General features: G+C 48.4%; 1 protein-coding gene across 2 annotated transcripts in view; it reads right to left on the reverse strand.

Moving 5' to 3' along the window:
- The window catches only part of SMC6 (structural maintenance of chromosomes 6), a 44,767-nt gene extending 37,193 nt beyond the window's left edge, over window positions 1-7,574 (reverse strand). The window contains exons 1-2 of one of the 2 annotated variants that reach the window (XM_077782441.1): window positions 7,496-7,559; window positions 3,887-3,999 (exon numbers count right to left, since the gene is read on the reverse strand). The gene's annotated coding sequence lies outside the window, so the exon portion shown is untranslated. Of the gene's footprint in view, window positions 1-3,886; window positions 4,000-7,495 lie in introns of both variants that reach the window. The other variant, XM_021525368.2, reaches the window with a different exon arrangement.
- Window positions 7,575-7,640: the final 66 nt, after the last annotated feature.

The following is a 7,640-nucleotide window of genomic DNA, read 5'->3' on the forward strand; positions in this document are numbered from 1 at the left end:
TGTCTCTAGCCAGGGAGAGGCACGGGAAAACCGGATCTTCTGGACAGTGTGGATCCGATGGCCTGGCACATCAGAGCCACAAAAATATGATGCTTTAGTTGATACTGGTGCACAGTGTACTCTGATATCATCGGGACATGTGGGGGCAGAGCCTGTTTCCATTGCTGGTGTGACAGGGGGATCACAACAATTGACTCTGGTGGAAGCCAAGGTGAGCTTGACTGGGAAGGAGTGGAAGAAACATCCTATAGTGACTGGCCCAGATGCTCCGTGTATCCTAGGCATAGACTTCCTCTGGAACGGATATTACAAAGACCCAAAGGGACTCAGGTGGGCTTTTGGAATAGCCGCTGTAGAGGCAGAGGACGTTAAGCAATTGAGCACCTTGCCTGGACTGTCAGAAAACCCCTCTGCAGTAGGACTCCTAAGGGTGGAAGAGCAACGAGTGCCAATTGCGACCTCGACAGTGCACCGCCGGCAGTATCGGACGGATCGAGATGCCGTGATCCCCATCCACAAAATGATTCGGGAGCTGGAGAGCCAAGGGGTGGTCAGCAAAACCCACTCACCCTTCAACAGCCCCATCTGGCCTGTGCGCAAATCTGACAAAGAATGGAGATTGACTGTGGACTATTGTGGCTTAAATGAAGTGACTCCACCGCTGAGCGCTGCTGTGCCGGACATGCTGGAACTCCAGTACGAGCTGGAGTCCAAGGCAGCAAAGTGGTATGCCACCATTGATATTGCTAATGCATTTTTCTCCATTCCTCTGGCAGCAGAATGCAGGCCTCAGTTCGCTTTCACCTGGAGGGGCGTGCAGTACACCTGGAACCGACTGCCCCAGGGGTGGAAACACAGCCCCACCATCTGCCATGGACTGATCCAGGCTGCACTAGAAAAGGGTGAGGCTCCAGAACACCTGCAATACATTGATAACATCATTGTGTGGGGGAGCACAGCGGCAGAATTGTTTGAGAAAGGTGAGAAGATCATCCAGATACTGCTAGAAGCTTCGCCATCAAGAAGAGCAAAGTCAAAGGACCTGCCCAAGAGATCCAGTTCCTGGGAGTGAAATGGCAAGACGGACGGCACCAGATTCCCACTGAGATCATCAACAAGATCACAGCTATGTCCCCACCAACCAGCAAAAAGGAAACACAAGCTTTCCTAGGTGCCATAGGTTTCTGGAGAATGCACATTCCCGAGTATAGCCAGATTGTGAGCCCTCTTTATCTGGTTACCCGAAAGAAGAATGATTTCCACTGGGGCCCTGAGCAGCAACAAGCCTTCACCCAGATCAAGCAGGAGATCGCTCATGCTGTAGCCCTTGGACCGGTCAGGACGGGACCAGAGGTCAAGAATGTGCTCTACTCTGCAGCCGGGAACCATGGGTTGTCTTGGAGCCTTTGGCAGAAAGTGCCTGAGGAGACTCGAGGCCGACCACTGGGATTCTGGAGCCGAAGTTACAGAGGGTCTGAAGCCAACTACACTCCCACAGAGAAGGAAATCTTGGCTGCCTTTGAAGGAGTTCAAGCCGCCTCGGAGGTAATTGGCACAGAAACACAACTCCTCCTGGCACCCCGACTACCGGTGCTGGGGTGGATGTTTAAAGGAAAGGTTCCTACTACCCACCATGCCACTGACGCCACATGGAGCAAATGGATCGCCCTCATCACTCAGCGCGCCTGTATTGGAAACCTGAATAGCCCTGGGATTTTGGAGATAATTACGAACTGGCCAGAAGGTGAAAACTTTGGTCTCACTGATGATGAGGAGCAGGTACAAGTGACAAGGGCTGAAGAGGCTCCACCATACAACCAACTACCAGCAGAGGAGACCTGCTACGCTCTTTTCACTGACGGTTCCTGTCGCATCGTAGGGATGAACCGGAAGTGGAAAGCAGCCGTATGGAGCCCCACATGCCAAGTTGCACAAGCTACCGAAGGAGAAGGTGGATCAAGCCAACCCGCTGAACTCAAGGCCGTTCAGCTGGCTCTGGACATTGCTGAAAGGGAGAAGTGGCCAAAGCTCTACCTTTATACTGATTCATGGATGGTAGCCAATGCTCTGTGGGGCTGGCTGGGAAGGTGGAGGAAGGCCAACTGGCAACGTAGAGGAAAGCCAATCTGGGCTGCTGATATATGGAAGGACATTGCCTCTCGGGTGGAAAAGCTAACGGTGACAGTCCGTCATGTAGATGCCCATGTCCCCAAAGGTCGGGCTAATGAGGAGCACCGAAACAACGAGCAGGTAGATCAGGCAGCAAAAATAGAGGTGTCAAAGATAGACTTAGATTGGCACCATAAGGGGGAGTTGTTCCTGGCTCGATGGGCTCATGATGCCTCAGGTCATCAGGGCAGAGATGCCACCTACAAGTGGGCACGAGACCGAGGGGTGGATCTAACCATGGACAGTGTTTCCCAGGTTATCCATGACTGTGAGACGTGTGCTGCCATCAAACAGGCCAAGAGAGTGAAGCCCCTATGGTATGGTGGGCGGTGGTCCAAATACAAGTATGGGGAGGCCTGGCAGATTGACTACATCACTCTGCCCCAGACACGCCAAGGCAAGCGCTACGTGCTGACCATGGTGGAAGCCACCACTGGATGGCTGGAGACTTTCCCTGTACCTCATGCCACTGCCCGGAACACCATCTTAGGCTTGGAAAAGCAAGTCCTGTGGAGACACGGCACACCTGAGAGAATTGAGTCTGACAACGGCACCCATTTCAAGAACGGCCTTATCAACACCTGGGCCAGAGAACATGGTATCGAATGGATATATCATATTCCCTATCATGCTCCAGCTGCCGGCAAAGTTGAACGGTGCAACGGACTCCTTAAGACTACCCTAAAGGCACTTGGTGGGGGAACATTTAGAAACTGGGAAATTAACCTGGCAAAGGCAACCTGGATGGTCAACACCTGAGGGTCTGTCAATCGAGCTGGCCCTGCCCAGTCAGAACCCTTACACACAGTAGATGGAGATAAGGTCCCTGTAGTACATATGAAAGGTATTTTAGGAAAAACTGTTTGGATTAATCCCACCTCAGGCAAAGACCAACCCATTCATGGGATTGTCTTTGCTCAAGGACCTGGTTACACTTGGTGGGTAATGCAGAAAGATGGGGAGACCCGCTGTGTACCACAGGGAAACTTAAGTGAGAACTGGGTGTAAGATTTCATGGTGTGCAGATGGAAATAGAATAAGGGGTGGATAATGTCCTGGTTTGTAAAATAAGCTTGTATTCTATTTGCCATCTGTTGGAGGTTGGGCAGGTTTATTATCTCTTCCAAGAACAATGGTTTGCTCCAAAGAGGTAATGGTTTGTTAATGGGCCATTGACTGACTCACTGCAGGGCTGGTAACATAACACCATCCCATTGTGAGATGCCCCACCCAGAGGGGGAAGCCAAGCACTCTTTTTTTTTGTATAAAGGGGTACCTTTTGGGGGACAGAGCAGCTCTCGCTCTCTTTGCGGGATTCCCAGAGAAGCAGCTCCTTCGGCGGGATTTCCCAGAGAAGCGGCCGGAGCGCGGTGAGGCGGCGGTGGCGGAGCTCAGAGGCGGCCCCGGCGCAGAGAAAGACCGGCCCAACTGCCACCAGATCTTCAGAGAAAACTATACCCTTCTAAAGATCACCACTGCAGCTGCAACTCATCAGCCACTGCAAGAGGAGCAGCTATCATTTCAACCGGACTGCTACCAACACCCCGAATCCTCAGGTTGTGGACTTTATCACTAGTTTTGTTTGTACCAATTGCATTTGCCTTTTTAAATTGTTATCTAGTTTTCTCCTAGTAAAGAATTGTTACTTCCCATATCTTTGCCTGAGAGCCTTTTAATTTAAAAATCCTGGTAATTCGGAGGGAGGGGAGGGGTTTACCTTCTCCATTGCACAGGAGGCTTTTGCCCTCCTTCACAGACTCCTGTCTTGTCAAACCAAAACAAAAATACAGTGTCTTATAATCCCCTTATTAATTTTCAATGGCATAACATCTAAAAGATAAAGAAAAAACAGTATTAATCCCTTTCCATCATGTGGAATGTACAAAATTCAAAGAAAATGCAGAAATGCAATAAACTTCCCAGCTGACACTCCAGCAACAACTTTGTATGGTAGGGATTTCTTTATCAAATATTACAGAAGGAAAAGAAGAAGGATGATTATGCTTATTACTGATCATTTTTATTACTATTATTATTATAATGATGATTCCTATTAAGTATTTACAGCAAAACTACCATATCCACTTTATGTTATGTACTTTAATACAACACACAAGGAACTCAAGGAGCAAATACACTTCATGATTTGGCTTACATATCTTTTGCTATGCTACTCTGGGTTTACTACAAAAACATGGCTTCATTCTCAAATTACTCAGACCAGGAAACAGTCACTTGCAAGCTCTTTGCATCCATCATCCAAATATGAAGACAAGTATTCATGGAATCTGCTGTTCTATTAAAATCTTCCTCTAAAAAGAAGGGGAAACATAAGCTTTAAATGTTGTAATTAATAAGATCCAAACTAAAGATGAGGGCTATGAGTTCCATTGTTATACAATCTGAACATTTAAGGAAAAGAGAGTGTAAGAGAGTCTAACAGAACAAAATATTCTCATGTAATCTAACTATGAGGAAGGCAAAACCCAGAACTGTCAGCACCTCAAAACTGTTGAAGAGCTAGTCCTGAAAACAAAATTTAACTGGAACTACAAGCAAACTCAGCATCAAAAATTATGACAACTATCAGTGGATGCAGAACCTTCCCTGAGTACAAAAAACCCAAAAGGAGCAAGAAACCAACCACAACCACAAGGAACGCATTACTGAGATTTTACAAGAAACAAGGTTTTAAAAGGCACAGGAAGAAATAACCAACATTTTAAAAAATAAATACACAGAAGATGACATGTTTGAATTTTATCTCCATGTCATCTTGATATTTTTGACAGGAAAAGATTTTTTTTTACATTAATTGCTCCCAAAACTCTTGCACCAAAGCACCCCTAATTTTATACATTAAGTTTTTAATTGAAAAAACTATTGGTTTCAGTCTCAGCACTACTTACCCTAACTTTAACAACAGTTTGGGAATTACTATTCAAGGCAAAGGAAAAGCAGCTGATCCAAGCTATCTGAAGTTTATTAAAGTATGCAATACTATACTGGAAACAATTAAACTGGCAAAAAAATACATCAGTACATTTAAAAATATATAACAGACTACTGAGAAGCCAACAAAGGACATTATTGATAAATGTTAACAAAAGGATTTTTTAATGGATCAGGTATCGTTCCTAAAATCTGAAGTATAAAATATACTTTAGTATATTACAACATAAAGTAAGATTATGTTAATGGAAACTTGTGATGACAAAGTCAAGTTAATAATTTAAACAAGAATCCAACAGTCATTCAGGAAGAGAAATCAAGAATAGTGATTTAATAAAACTTAAACTTCACTATCATGGAACTTTAAGAGTATACAGTTAGGAATAAAAACTGGATCTATAATTGGGAGCAGGCAAGACAGATTCAATTATAAAAACAATCAACAGATCACTACAAATTACAGCAAGCAATTGCTATGCATATAATGAGAGCATAAAAGAAAAATGCAAGTCACAAATGTCCTGTATAAAACAATATGTTAGGAAAGTACTTACCCTGCATGCATCAAAGGATAGGAAGGCAGAGGCTGCATCCATTGATAATCACCCATGTTCCAACTCAATCAATGGCCTGTCTTTCCACAGTATACACTGCTATGGAGTTCCACAACTGTTTCCCTTTTCCCTGCCTGGCTGGTCACAGCTTGGCTCATACAGGGCTGACACAACCAACCCGCTGTCACCAAGGCCACATCATGGGCTTTCTAGCAGCCTCCACTGGCCTGGTATCCACATAAGGTAGGAAGGTGTCCCATCTGTCTTGTGGGACATCCACTTTAAACACTCTGGACGCAGCTCAGCTATAACCCTGCCTTTCACCCAGCTGGTAAAACAGAGATAAAGCAAAGACATCTGAGCAGACCTAAGGCAGGATGAACACAAGATATGGTAAGGAGAGGAAGAAAATACTTGAGGTCTTTAGCTGATGTATAGCGCACTACATTTAACAGTCACAAAAACAGCAATAAAATTCCAAATTAACACTAACAGTTAATAATAATGAAGAAGTACAACACTACCTGTTGTACTTAAAAGGAGGTATTATTTCAGAGGGCTGAAGTCAGAAGTCCAGTCTTCAAGACACAGCAGTGGAGTGCTTTACATTTTTGGGACTATCTGAGGCAGATGTTCCATGTTAGACTGTATGTCTGATGTTGACAACTCCTCTCCTAATACATTTGCAGCCAGTGCATAAGAAGCCTATACCATCCCATCAAATGCTAAGGAAGCACTGCCTGACTCACAGAATCACAGAATGGGTAAGGTTGAAGGGACATAATGGGTCATCTGGTCCAACCTCCCTGCTTAAGCAGGGTCATCCTGGAGCACATAGCACAGGATTGTGTCCAGACAGTTTCTGAGTATCTCCAGTAAGGGAGACTCCACAGACTCTCTGAGCGATCAGTTCGTGTTCACCTGCACAGTAAAGATATTCCTTCTCGTGTTCGAGTGGCACGTCCTGCACATCAGTTTCTGCCTGTTGCCACCAGTTTTATTGTTCGGTACCCCCAAGGAGCGCCTGGTCCTTCCTCTTGACACCCTCCCTTTAGACATTTATACAGATTGAGGTCCCCTCTCAGCAATCTTTTCTCGAAGTTGAACAGGCCCAACTCTGTCAGCCTTCTCCTCATAAGAGAGATGCTTCCGTCCATTAATCATCTTTTACAGCCCTCCACTGGACCTCCATCTCTCTTGTACTGAGAAGCCCAGAAGTGCACTGCGGCACCGAGGGCAGCTCTGCCTCTTCTACAGACAGCGAAAAGGAAAGCGGGGCAGAAATCCCCTCAAGTCCACCACTACCTGTTGCTCTTCCCAACACCGAACGGCCCGGAAGGCTCGTTCACCGTGGCAAAGAGCCACGGGTCCCTTGGCGGCTGGAACGCCCGTGCGGCCGCCGTGCGAGACGGGCGCCCGAGGGAGCGCTCACACCACGGGGCAGCGGGTGACAAACGCCAGCTCCGGCCGCTAACTGGCCTCGCTGAGCCACCTGCGACAGAACCGCGGCGCCAGGCCGGGGCACGGGGCACGGGAGGAGCCGGGGGCACGGGGGCAGCGGGAGGAGCGGGGGGAGCGGGGGCACGGGGGCACCGGGAGGAGCGGGAGCACGGGAGGAGCGGGGAGCATGGGAGGAGCGGGGGCAGCCGTTGTCCCGCCCTGCGGCCGCCAGGCCGCCCTGCCTTCCCTCCCTCCCTCCCTCCCAGCTGTCCAGAGAGCGCGACGCGCCCGGACAGCGCCCGCCAGGATCTTAGCCCGGCACGGGTCGCCCGTCCCTTGTCTCCGCTCCCTTCGCCCCTCGCCGCTCCGCGCCCCGTTACCTGGGACAGCTCCCGATCCCGGCGCGGCGCGGCGGACGGGGCGGGACGGGCCGGAGCGGGCGGAAGAGCGGCCGCCGCGAGTGCGGCGCCTGCGCGCTCCGCGTCCCGCGGGGCCCGTTTCCGTGCGCGCGCCATTTTCGGGTGT

The sequence above is a fragment of the Lonchura striata genome, chromosome 3 (genome assembly GCF_046129695.1).
Source record: "Lonchura striata isolate bLonStr1 chromosome 3, bLonStr1.mat, whole genome shotgun sequence".
NCBI classification, from domain to species: domain Eukaryota; kingdom Metazoa; phylum Chordata; class Aves; order Passeriformes; family Estrildidae; genus Lonchura; species Lonchura striata.